The sequence below is a fragment of the Equus caballus genome, chromosome 17, assembly GCF_041296265.1.
Source record: "Equus caballus isolate H_3958 breed thoroughbred chromosome 17, TB-T2T, whole genome shotgun sequence".
NCBI lineage: Eukaryota > Metazoa > Chordata > Mammalia > Perissodactyla > Equidae > Equus > Equus caballus.
Genome location: NC_091700.1, coordinates 87,927,655 through 87,941,656, shown reverse-complemented (window position 1 = coordinate 87,941,656; position 14,002 = coordinate 87,927,655). Strand labels below are relative to the sequence as shown.

General features: G+C 44.3%; 1 protein-coding gene across 6 annotated transcripts in view; it reads right to left on the bottom strand.

Moving 5' to 3' along the window:
• FARP1 (FERM, ARH/RhoGEF and pleckstrin domain protein 1) overlaps nt 1-14,002 on the bottom strand; it is a 288,033-nt gene that overhangs the window by 260,548 nt on the left and 13,483 nt on the right. Inside the window, exon 2 of one of the 6 annotated variants that reach the window (XM_070239942.1) lies at nt 1,377-1,463. The exons of the other annotated variants lie outside the window; for them this stretch is intronic. The gene's annotated coding sequence lies outside the window, so the exon portion shown is untranslated. The remainder of the gene's footprint in view (nt 1-1,376; nt 1,464-14,002) is intronic. 6 annotated transcript variants of the gene reach the window in all.

Sequence of the window (14,002 nt, the reverse complement as noted above, 5' to 3'; positions counted from 1 at the left end):
GCCACAGTCATACCACTTTATAGTATACATCTGCTGAATGATTTAGAATTAGTAACCAATCTAGAGGCTGGCCCTATGGCATAGTGGCTAGCTTGGCATGCTCCACTTCAGCAGCCCTGGTTCGTGGGTTCGGATCCTGGGTGTGGACCTACACTACTCATCAGCCATGCTGTGGCAGCGACCCACAAATAAAGTGGAGGAAGATTGGCACAGATTTTAGCTAAGGGCTAATTTTCCTCAGCAAAAAAAAAAAAAAAAAGAATTGTAACCAATCTAAATTATATTAGCAAATTATTTCAAAACTTAATTGTGAAGATAAACATGAGAAAAACGAGAGTTAAAATATTTGAATATGACTACTTCTAGGTATTAGGAATTAGCGGAATGATTCTGTTGGAAGCCTTATCAGAATGTGTTGGAAAATGAAGGTGAGGTCAGGGAGCTGAGCAGCAAATGAAGATTTCCATCTGAGACTGAGGAAATTGGCCAATAGAGGGAAAAGTTTGGGAAAGAAATTTTTCAGTTCGCTTTTGTTTTTTAAGACGGGAAAGACAAGTCTATAGACTAGGAGACGGAGCCAGCTGAGGAAGATTAAAGAGACACTGGAGCTCCTGCAATCCCACTTCTGGGCATATTTCCCTCTCTCACTGAACACGGCAACTTATTCCTCTCCCAAGACAAACACAACACACCCACACCGAGTTCCTTACGTGGGACTAGGTCATGTATTACGCAGATTTTCATAGGAACGGATCTCCTATCTCAACTTTGGCTGTGGATCCCTTGAAGACAGAAACCATGGCTTACACTGCCTGTTTCTGAATGGCCAACAGAACAGGGGCCTCAATAAGGACTGGTTGGTTAGGGCAAAGTTAATTAAACTAAGCTGCCCAGCAGTCTGTGACCCAAACACCTGTGACAGAGAGCGCTCCAGCAAAACCTTCAACCTGACTTTAACCTGGAACCACACCCACCCATCCTCATTGGCCCAGGTTCCAGGCAGAGGCAGGGTAGCAGCTGAGAGGACAGACCCAGTAACCAGCTCGGGTTCAAGTCATGGCTCTACTGATTACCAGCTGTGTGAGTTTAAGCACGTTGCTGGACCTCTCTGTGCCTGAGTTCCTCATATGTAGTGGTCCCTACCTCTCAGTGTTGTTCTGAAACAAATTAATATATGTAAAGTGTTCAGAACCATGACTGACATACAGTGAGGGCTCTAAAAGTGTGGGTTACCATTCAACGAGGGAGAATGGCAAGTGGACAGGAGACGAGACAGAGAGTTCAAGTGCCCCGCAGAAGGGAGTCGTTTCACAGAGCTTCTCTGAGAACTGTCTCTGCCAAAGCTAACAACACAACGCTTCCGTACAGTGACTCACCAGCCCACCGCCCAGATTCCTCACTTTCTATCAGCTCTGTCAAAGGGCTATTTTCTTCACTTCGAGCCTTCCAAAAGCATTTGGAATCTGCACAAAAGAAGAAATATGAAACTTTCGGGTGGTGATAAGCAGACATTCTAAGCTTCTGCTCTGGGGTTCTCCTCGCAGCTCTCACTATCGTTTCTGTCACAACGTGCTGTGGAACTCCTGAGGCAGGCGACACCCAGCTGCACCCCTCGAACCGTGTCAAGGGTTCCAAGTCATCAACCTTTGAGAATATTCCAAAGACACACTAAAAAGATATATATATTTAGTCCCACTTTAAAATAACAGAGTAAGTCTCATTACTGATAATTTGCAAAACCAAAGCAGAAAGGCAGTCATGGCAAAGCGATGCTAAATTTGGTGGTTGGTTTACCAGTATGCAGTTGGTAAACAAAAGTTGTTAACGTTTTGGTCAATTTCCTTCCAGTCTTTCCTCTAAGTATTTTTTAATGTATGAAATAAAGATTCTGGGGGCCGGCCCAGTGGTGCAGTGGTTAAGTGAGCATGTTCCACTTTGGCAGCCCAGGGTTCGCCGGTTCGGATCCCAGGTGTGGACATGGCACCACTTGTCAAGCCATGCTGTGGTAGGTGTCCCACATATAAAGTAGAGGAAGATGGGCACAGATGTTAGCTCAGGGCCAGTCTTCCTCAGCGAAAAGAGGAGGATTGGCAGCAGATGTTAGCTCAGGGCTAATCTTCCTCAAAAAAGAAAAAGAAAAAAAGATTCTGGAGTTGGCAAGCAGCCAGCCAGGACTCCAGTGGAATCCACACGCCCAGTGGCAGTTGAGTCCTTCCCATCACAATCACTCCAAGATCCCGGGTGTGGCGGAACCCCGACTTTTGCTTAAATAACTGCCAATAGGGATTCGAACCCTCCCCTGCCAGCGCCATCTTACACAGCAAACTAGGGGGAAGTGAACAGAGCAGCGTGGGGACAGGCGGCCTTCAGCTAGAACTGTGGTCGGCCATACTTTATTCTCTCTGGATTGAGGTCCCTTTCAAACTAGTCTCCCACCATATCACACCCCAACCTCAATCCCTTGGTCAAAAGCGCACATCTGCCAGGCTGGTAAAAAAACAACAAGGAACTCTATTTCCTTTTCATTCTTTAAAGGCGCATGTAATGAATGGTCAATAAGGCATTCTGATCAGCAGGAGACTGTTATCACATCCAGGTGAGAAAGATCTGGCCAAGCCAAAGCACTTGGGTGCTTTCGTTCATTGAAACTTAATGAGGTGGCCCCCTACCCAATCCCCGTGACTGTGGGATTCTGGTTATAAGCTCTCCGAAATCCTGAAAATACCTCACAGGCCTGCATTCTAGGGTTGCAAACCCCTTAAGATTTCAAAGACTCCAGGTTGAGAGGCAAAAACCTAGAGCAAATGAAAATCGAAACCTGAAGAAACTTTACCCAGGGTGACTGATATCCTGAAATACACAAACTTCCTTCTAAGGAATGCTCATGAGTACCACCTGAAATTTAAGTGAACCATGGAACAATGTGCCATGGACTTTTTATTTACACCAACTGCCCATAAAAATTCCTCTCCTGCTTTGCAAGGACAGAACCCTGAAGAAAAAATGACCTAATTAAACATGAGATTTCCTGGCTTACGGCTATGCAGAAGACTAAAACACAATGAAAGGATGCTGAATTTGGAAGGGATTGGGTGCCAGACTCATTGAGTGAACTGAGTGAATTGGGTTTGCTTTTTTGACGTGCGGATCCAACATTCAAGCGAAACAACGTGAGCATGACAGACATCCTTAACTACTTTTATTTATGAAGCAAGCAGAATGCATATTTTCCCACTTATCTACTGCATATTTTTCAAAATGTGATTATGCAGCACTAGGAATGCATCCTTTTGGCACAATTTGTCAGCCTGCCTTCAATACTGGGTTGCTGCCAGAGCAATACAATAGAGCGGGTCTGCTGTCTCTCACTCCAGCTTTCAGAAATGTGCTAAATTATCCCACACTCTCACTGGGCTCCAAACCCCCTACCCGGTCTGATTTTGCACAGATGTTCAAGGAGAAAGAATTTTTTTTCTTTAAATGAAAGTCAAGGGCCTGGCAAAAATACTGTATAAAGAAATGCAAAATTCAGCACGGTGTTGAAAAGCTGGCTATTAGCTCACTTCCTTCTCTCTCCAACTTCTCCACTTCCAAAAAAATAAACATGGAAACTATCACACTTGCCCAAGGTCTAACAAAAAGCAGGAAGTGGGCAGCTTACGGGCTCACAGGTCATTTTCCTCTGTTCCTTTATGCTGAACTTTAAGGAGCTGTTGGTTTCGTGGGTGAGTATTTTAAGGGTGCTCGGCGAGAGGCAGCCTTGTGATTCTTGTTCTTTTGGCTACAGCCCCTGGGGAGGTGAGGTCATGGGGAAATTCCGAGGGGTCACATCACTCAGTGGCACGGGTAAAGTAGCCTGTCTGAGACCAGAATCATACCCTGTGCCAACCCCCATGACACCCTATTTTCAGAGCCTTGCTTCTTCTGCCAGTTTCTCCCTCCTTCCCATCACTTCCTCCCCGTGGCCACCAAGAACTCCTTCGGCAGCCAAAATTAAATCAGTAGCCCGGTGTCTGCTGGATTCCTACTCAGAAATGTCTCATTCACGGCTAATCAGAACTGGGATTCTCATACTTTTTCCCACCCCACCCAACAGAACAGCACACAGCAAAATAAGCACAACGGGAGCCCCACGTCCCTGAGTTGTCAGCGACATCTTCTCTTTGTTCCACCCAGAAGAGAACTGCTAAACTGATGTGAGGCTGGCGAGCACCCACAGAGAGAGTGAAAACATCTGCGGTCTAGAGATTAAAAAAAAAAAAAAAACCTCTCAGTCAGACTGTATTTGATTTTCTGTGTGATAGAAAAATGAGATAGAAACATGGGAACGAGTGCGTGTGCAGACACACGCAGGGGCACAGGTATGTTGAACAGCAAACCTTGCAAATATCAAATCATATAAATTCTCAGACTAATCTGTAAATATTGGACTGAATCTGCACCCTTAGAAAAAAATTTTGTATAATTTTTTTAACGATTTAGGTCTGGTATAATGACTGCTTCCGCAGTAAATCTTTCGATCATTTTATATTGCACACTTGCCAAAATAAAACGAACTTTCAGTTGAACATGGCAGATAAACCACATGCCTACATCACCTCTCCCACCAAAAATCCTACCAAAATGACAGTAAACATACCTTTTCAAAAAGACAAAAATATACAGCAGCAGAGAGAAGACATTCAACTGACTCTCGGATGATGGAAAGCATGGGGAAGTAACCAATGTTTTGCACCCTAAGCGATGCTCAGAGGAGTTCCAACAAATAGGCCAGTTCCCACCCAGAGTTCCTGGGAGGCTCCCACTGGAGGGAAAGGTGAGGGGAAGGATGGAAAAGGAGACACGCAGGTCGGATACAAAGAGGATGGACCTTGGAGCCCCAGGTCCCTCCCTCATCTGCCCAACCACCAACCAAGAGATTTATTATGCAAAGAAATTGAACTAGGGAGATCCGAAGCTCATATAACAACAGGCACAGTGAGAAAGAAGGATGTGATTCAGGGCTGAAAACGTAGCAAGAGATGCGGTGGAAATTAAGGAAAAGGCCACTTACTACCTCACGGGACCCAGAGTCCCCTTCCTCCATCCTGCTTCCTGGATACTTGTAGCTCATCCCAGGCTTATTCCAGGCAGGCCTGGTGGATTTATTCTCTGGAGAATCTGAATGAAGACACACACTGACATTTGAGGGTTGCCTCCAACACAAAGACCCATTTCTGCTTCATCACTTTAAAGAAGAATCAACAATCAACAGCGCTGTCCACACGCACAGAGATTCAGGTCTGATTCTTTGCACTTTACTCTTAATACTCGCTCTGAATAGACAGCCAATGATCAGCAACATTTAAAGAAAGCCTACGAAATGGAAGTCAGGACCAAAACACAGAGGAGGATAAAAGCTTTCTGAAAAGACACAGACGTTACAGGGAGCAGAGGCAACATTTTTTACATCCAGAATTAATATCCCCAGAGAGAATTCATGTCTCAAAATATAGGGAGAGATGCTATGAAAATATGGATAACTGAAATTTTGTTTTTCTACAGCTAATTGAAAGGTTAACTTGTGGAAATTTCATGGAAAATAGAGCAAAAAAAGATGGAAATTTAAAAAGATTAAAGGAGAATCTTCTACAAGCTGTAATACTCAAATAATAGGAATTACAGAAAGAATTGACAGGAATTATTTTTTAAAATTCAAGAAATGTCCCAGACTGATAGATAAGAGTCTTCAGACTAAAACTAAAAGCAAATGCCCAGCATAAATAATTTAAATGGACCCATTGATATATGCCAAAAATTGTAAAACTTTAAAATATGAGAAATTAAGTGATTTTCAAACGTTCCAGAGAGAATGAGAAAAATTAATCACATCCAAAGGATGCTAGAAGACAATGGAGCAACGTCTTCAAAGTTTCAAGAATAATATTTTCAATTTTTAATTCCATATGCAGTAAAATTATCAAGCAAATCTAAGCATACATTAAAGACATTTTTACATGCAAAGATTCAAAAGAAACATAGCTCCCTTGTACCTTTCTGAGAAAGCTACTTGAGTATATGTTCTATCAAAACAATGGTTCTATCAAAACAATGGCGTAAACCATGAAATTAGAAGATATGACATCCAGAAAAGAGTAGGCCCAAGAAAACAGAACAGTGAAGGAAAAATCCTGAATGATGGCTAAATACTAAGCTTAGAATATAACCCATTCAGACAGCAGTTGAGGATGGGCATGTTGCAGATGGTGGTACTCTAGGGGATGGGGGAACTGCATGGTTATATGGTGTGTTTTAGAGTTTGATAAAATTAGTTGAAAGAAAATTGACAGGTCTGTTGAAATTATTTGGAAAAAATCAGCAATGGGTACATAGAAAATCAAGCAAATTTTTAAGAAATGAATTATCTCCAGGAAATACAAAGTTTTTTGAAGAAAGCAATCATAGGTCAGTAACTGGCTCAGCAGTGAACACTCCACAAAGTGATGAAAACGTACACAGCAACTGCTGAGTTAACCAAACACTGTACTATAACCACACTGAGAGGCGGACAAAAGGAGAAACACAGGTGAGGTAGGGGTTCAGAGGGCGAAGTCACTGTCCCCAGCAGGAGGCACAGGCAACCTCGAAGTTTTAACTGCATCTTAAACAGCCTTTCAACCCATCATCCTGTTTTCAGATCTTCCACCCAGCCCACAAGTTCTCTCCACACACTGAAGGAGAGGCTCCCCCAAAATGAGGGGGGAAATGCGGAAACAGAAAGACATAGTCTGCTGGGAAAGAGTTCAGGAAGAGAAGCAAGGAGGACGCCCAGGGTAACGTTGTAGAGACCCGTGATGCAGACCAGGCCAGAGGGCCTACATCAGGTGATAGAGGCAAAGGGATGCCCAGGGTCACTATGGGGAAGATGGCAGGATGCTTACGAGGCCAGAGAAAAACCCAGCCCAGACTAGGGCAGCTCTGAAGACTCCCAGACAAACCTCCTCAAGAATAAAACAGAATATCTGAGCATCTGATGGACTGGAATATACTTAAAGGGATTTAGGCAAGAGGAGAGTTTTGGAACGAATTAGATAAGTACATGGAAAATGAAGCAAAGGAAAGCTAGATAATTATTGACTTCAGGGAAAGCAAAATTGGGCAAAAAGGAGAAATAGCCATGGTATAAACATGAGCCACACGGCTAACAGCGTGGCTCAGCTGTCAAGAGTCATAACAGAGTCTATCACAATAGCATGACATCAAATACTCATCTATTGGGAGTCTGTTTTTTATTCTTGTATAGATGCATCTCATTACCACTGGTTATTATTAGAAAAAATAAATCCCACATTACTCTTTGAACTAACATAAATTTTTAAAAATAAACCATTAAGTTCTAGAAAAAAATGTGAGATTTTAAAAAATGCTCTCAGACTGCAGAATATCTCTCTAAACGCAACCTAGGTTGCAGACGCCATAAAGGAAAAGACTGATTAAGTCGAAAGCCAAAAGCCAACTCAGGAGGACAAGGCAGTTAAGACACATTTGACAAAGGGCTAATTTTCTCCACAAGCAAAGGATCTCCTACAAATCAATGAGAAAAATACTTGCAACCTAACAGAAAAATGGGCAAAGGACAAGAACAGGTAGTGGATAGATCACCAAGAAAATCCAAATGGCTTGTCAACAGTTGAAAATGTGTCCATCCTCAGCTAGTAATAACAAAACTGCAGAATGACAGTGAAGAGCAATGGGCATTTCACCGGGCAGATGAGGGGAGGTGAAAACGTTTGACCTCTTCACCGTGATGAGGCAGGGACTCTGAGCCAGACTGTCTGGGTTCACATTCCAGCTTGCCACTTACTGGACGTGGCCCCTGCGCAGGTTCCGTCATCTCGACTGCTCCAGCTCCTCATCCGTAACCCGGTGATAATGACAGCACCTCTAAGGGCTGGTCTGAGGATCAAACAAGCTAATGTTTGTCAAGCACATGAAATAGTTCCCAGCACACAGTAAGCACTAGGTAAGACTTAGTAAACCGAACAGACAAATGGGTAGAAACTCTTGGAGGGCAATATGGCACTATCTATGACAGGAAAAACAAAGAGACCCTTTGACCACAATTTCACTTCTACAACTTATACTTCAGATAGACTCACCAAGAGACATCCAGGTCTTCACTGTTGCATTTTCATAAAATAGCAAAATATTTCAAACAACCTATATATGTCTATCAATAGGGACAACTTTACAGATAGTTGAAGGTATCCCTATAAAATGGAACCGTATGTGCCAATAAAAAGAATGAGGCAGGTCTGCATGTACTTAATATAGAACAGTCTTTAAGGTGCATTAAGAGACGAGAACAAGATCAACACTTTATATAGTGTATGCTCCACTCGTGTGAAATGTCTACGCAGAAAATATTTCTGGAATGATATTTTTTTAGACGATGGGAGTTTAGCAGATAAAGGTCCCACCAGGTTTGTATTAAAGAGTAAGAATCATGAATGATTCTTTCCAAAGTGTTAGAAAAGTCTCCTCTCTCACAGAGAGGAAACTTCCCCCGTGTAACTTTATTTTCTCTATTTGCTTAACAAACCTTGTTCCCACGGAATTGTGTCAAAACAAACTTCAGCCTGACAAAGTTCAAACAGCCGTGAACGCCGAATTAGTGGGGCTGAAAACCAAGGCGTGTGGGTCGGTGTGCAGAGCAGCGGGCTCAGCATACCTATTAACACTGCCATAGCTACAGCGCATCTGAAAGCACTGACACCGCTTCTCAAAAAATACCCCATTTCCTTTAATGTCAGCATAACACGCCAAATTACAGGACGCTTTAAAATTTTTAAAAGATAAATAACAAAGCTAGACTCAAACAAAAGTAGAATTTTAAATCAGACTAAACTTCCTAGCATTTTAAGATGACTTGATAACATTAAGGGAAGAATCGTATCCTTAACTTCGGACAAACCCAGCAGCTGAAGCTCCGGGCCGGCAGACGGGCTCTGTTTCAGAGACAGACACTTTCCTCTCATACAAACACACACTAATGACAAGAGGAAGCTAAAACAACAGCAATGAAGAATGCTATATAATTCTCAAAATAATTAAGAACATGAGGTTGTTTCACATTAAGCAAAAATGGAAGCGCTCTAAAAGATTAACAACGCGGCCTGGCTTCACAGCAGTGGGTGAGAACGCACGGAAAGCGAAGGCACAGAGGGGTCGTTCTGTGGTGGAATCAAGCGCAAATCAGAACAGTCAAGAGATTTCCTTAGGAAGAATCAAGACACTTCAGCATAAACCCACCAAGAACGCCCCAGACTTTCCAGCTCTTCCGGCCCTTTTCCACATTCTCAAGAGTCCGTGAAATGCTGCCTGGTGAGTGGGCATTAAGTGAACGGTCCAGATGTTCAGCCCACCTCGGGGTGGTCAAAACAAATGGCACCCCCTCCCTCACAACTGACCAGGGTGGCCAGGGGTCAGCAAACACTAACCGAGGCAACATACCCACGTCTTCCTGATCCTTTCTTCCCCTCCCCTCCCCCACAATCTTAAATGCTACTAGGTACACCGTTCACTTTATAAAAGACTATTTACTGGCGTTGATGCCAACAGCATTACTCAGAGAGTCAAGCAATCCAGTAATTTACTCAGAATTCAGCTAAAGAGGGGTAATCAGAAGTATGAGAAAAGGCCACGCTGGGTTAAGGTTACAGGCCACTAATGTAGGTATCATGGTCCCCAAATAAGGTTTTTTTCCCCTCCAATTGGGTATTTGTTTTTAAGATCTCGAAGCTCCTGATCTGAAGACACCTCAGCCGTTCCCAGAAGCTTGTTGGAGAATCTGACTTTCTGAGAGGCTGGCCAGGCCTGTACTGAGAGAGGCTGCAAGGAAGCCCAGACACTAATGGACAGAACTGTAAAGCAGAGAAACAGAGTCAGAGAAGGAGGATGACAAATAAATTTTAGATTTGCCATCAACCTGTGATATCAATGCAAGGCTCTGACAGACCACGGCGGCCAAACAGCTGGTGAGAAGGTCAGCTCAGGTCTGGGAGGTTCAAAGCAATTTTACCAAGAAGCCCCAAAGGGGGTCTCATTTCCCTTCTTGCAACAAAGATTGAATGACCGCCGACCACAGCTGTGGCCTGTGCCAGGCAGCAGTTACACGGAGGTGAAGAGAAGCCAGCGTCCACAGGGACAGAGGCAAGGAGCGTTTCCCAGCACGGCGCTGAGCAGGCCGCGTGCTCCCAGCTAGCCCACCCGCCCGCGGCAACCCTGCACTGCTCTCAACCCCACGCTGGCAGGTGGGCCACCCCACAGGAGCACCAGCTGGCAGAAGCGTCCATCGGCTAGGTGTTTCCTCTGACACTTAAGGCTGTTCTGGAAACACGCCTGCTACAGTTCTATTTTCTAACTCATCAGGAAGACTGAGCGCGTCTAGCAGAAAGTCGATGCCAGACCCCCTCCCCCAAACGCCAGGAGGGAAAAAAAAGTCCAGCGATAAAAGAGGCAGAGGAGCGAGTCTTCATGGCCCCTCAGTCCTTCTAAGCACATTCTGGGAAATCTCCACATGACAAACATTCAAAGGGCAAGTCATCCGGGCCCCCTCCCCACCACTGCATTCCTCTGAGGAAAGGTCAACAGGAAACGACCTCATGAGACCTTTGACCTCAAACAACTTAGGGATTCCTGAAGCAAGATGGGGGGAGGGGTGAGAAATTCACACAACACATGTACCATACATTATAAATTTGAAAAAAAATTAAACATCTAAAAATTAAGGAAAATGCCGGATGTTGACAGTGGAGGAGGTTGGGGGCACAGGGAGTATCTGGGAACCCTGTACTTCCTGCTCCATTTTGCTGTGAACCTAAAACTGCTCTAAAAAATAAAGTCTACTTTTTTTTTAATTAAGGAAAGAAAACTATAGAAGGCGAATATGAATAAGAAAGCAATGTGCGCGTCGGGGTGCATGTGTTTTGCCAGACTACTTTTCTCCACTTTTCAAAGTTTCTATGATGACCCTATTATTTTTGCAATTAAAAGACACGTGCAAAAGAAACGTGGTTATTTTTAAATGTTTTATTTTAAAAAAAACAAAACTCAGTGAAATATAGCCAATTCCCACGTGAAATACATTCGGCCGGCCACCAGTCATTCTGCGAACACGCAGAGGAGAGGCAGCCACCCTTGGCCTGCACCGGGCCGGCCCCCTGCAGCCTGTGCCGCCCGGCTTCGCCTCCAGGCCCACAGCACCTCACCTGCCTGCTGGATGGCTGGCATCCCCACTCAGGAAAAGCCGCATTTCACAGCGCCTTTATTATGTGGCTTCAATTTAACACCAGAACTCCTTCCTGCCCTGCCTCCCCCCAAGGCATTAGGGCCAAGCTCCAAACCCCCAGCCTCCTGGCCACCGAGACTCGAACCGCTTTCATCAGACCTGGGCTTCGGTTTCTCAAAGCTGACCTGCTCTAAGCAACCTACGGTACCAACAACTGTGTCTATCAGAGACAGAGCGGCATCTTCAAAGATGAAGCCAAGGTGTGTCTTTAAGACTGCGATTCATCCCCCAAAAATGCCTTGAAGGAAAAAAAAAATAGCATTACACTGCTGAAAAGGATGCTGGAATCCTCTGCTGGCTGCTTGGACTGTCATCATTCTGACTCCAGAGCTGCGTGCCACTCGGGACTGGGGTGAGGCGTAGCCTTGCGCACTAAATTTAAGGGGGCACCAAAACACTCCGTAATTAAGATAATTTTAAAGAATATTCTTAAAAATCACAAGTAATTTAAAAAAAATTCATGACAAACAAAATAATACAATTTTCAGTAAAGACGGGCTCTGGCCTTGAACTTGCGGCATCCATCTCACCTCGCCCTTTTTCGGGGTGATCGGTTACTGCTGGACTAGGAGAAGATCCCCAAGTGAGCCACAAAGAAGAGTCTGACTCTAGGAAATCTGATTTCACTTCTTAGCTGTGTGACCTTGGGCATGTGAACCAATAATCCACGTCTCAGTTTCCTCTTCTGTAAAATGGAGATAATCCTTTCCTCACTGAATAAACGACCAAATAAAAATAGACGCAAAGTGCCAAGCACACCATCTAGCAGAGAACCTAACATGAAACTGACAGTCCCTCCAGCATCCCACCCAGTATCCCGATTCCAAGGAGAAGCCAGAACGTGATTCCTAGGTGCTGTGTACCCCTCTAGCTCACGCAGGAGACTTCCAAGCAATTTTCAGGGGATGGGTTCTGACAGGTGATTGCGTTTTCCCTGCCTTCACCCTGAAGACAGACTTTTCTTATCATGTCTTCAGTCTTACTAACTGACGGCCATTCCTAGCACTGAACTACGCTGGAGGACGGGAGCGAGTGGGCAAGGAGAACTAGAATGACGTCCACCATGCTTAGCTCCTCAGGACGAACAGGCAGGTGGTGCCCAAACGGCATGGCGTAGCTGGAAGACAAAACCACCTCTGCAATTCTCAGAATTTTCCTTCCTACAGCAAAGCATGGCCATTTTTTAAATAAAAGGAGTCAAGCCACCAGGACAGTTTCTAATCCCCTGTAGTCCTTGCTAATTTACCTACGAGCCTGGGAGAAGCAACTGTTCCCCCAACGGCTTTGAGCCTTACCACCGACTTTGGATCTGATAACGCTGACTCGGGCATTTATTTATATGACCTTGGAATGACTATTCTCATCTGGTACCTAGAGTCTGAGATCATGCTTATGAATTATTCTACCTCCAAAACAAAAGCACCCCACCGATCTGGACCACAGACCTCAGGCAACCTTGAACTTCCAAACCAGGAATAATGAAACACCTTTCGGTAACCATCCCTCCTGGAAGGCCACGGCTCACCCAAGTGTCATGAGCATCTACAATCCTTTGTTACGTGCCTCGGAAACACTAGGAAGAAGAAAATGACCTTCTAGTAGATGGTTTCAATAATACAGCAGGGGAAGATGTGCGATGCCCCAAGTATGTCTCACGTGACCGTTTCCATATGTGGGCAGGCTTGCCTGAATCTGCAGAAAAAAGTCTTACAATTTAAATAACATGGATGGCTAATTACAAAATCAAAAAAAATTCATTATGGGAAATTTAGAAAAAAAAGAAAAGCTCAAAGGAAAAAATAAAAATCACTCATATTAGTCCTATCTGAAGAAAACCATGGGTAAACACCCTTTTCTCAAGGCACAGGAATATATATTTTATATAGAATTTTAAACAAATGTGCTCAACTTTTAGGTAGCAAACTAAGGGTATACTCACAAAAGATGAGGTAAGTGACCCCCCTCCAGATGCAAGAGGGTCAAGGAACAGCATTAGAAGTAACCTCAGAACCTCATCATCCTACTGAAGGCCAAGGGGGGCTACATTTTACAAAGAAATGGAAAGAAATGATTTGGGACAGAGTTTACCTCTTAAGAGAGTTAAGCTTCAACAAATACTTATTGAGCACCCACTGTGTTCCATGTACTGTGCCAGGCACTGGGAATGCAACGGTGTAAAACACTTAAGCAGAAGTTGCTCTCAATAAGCATGGAGAGACTTCCCGAGCTTCTTTCCTGGCTCTGCCAATTATAAACTACGTGACCTTTGGCAAGCCATTTAACCTCTCTGTGCCTCGGTTTCCTCTTAAGGAAAATGGGGATAAAAAATCATGGGGGTTGAGATGATGAAATGAGTCTGTACAGGTAAAGCACTTAGAACTCAGATTGAGACTCAGAAGCGCTCCATAAAAGGTATGGCTCAAATAAATCAAATGAGTGGGGAAGAGAGAAACCACACTGGTACAAATACAGAAGGTAGAAAGACCCAGGAGTAGACCTGAGCTTCAGGAAATGCTTCTGGAAGGAGGATGGCAGGGACTGGCTGAACACCAGAGCCGAGAAGGACTGGGTAGAGGCCTTTGCAGGCCCAGCCAAGGAAGCAGCTGGTGCAGAGTTGAGGGGATGTGAGAGAGGAGGGCTCCTGTGGCTGGTTCTAGGACCGTCACATAGGTC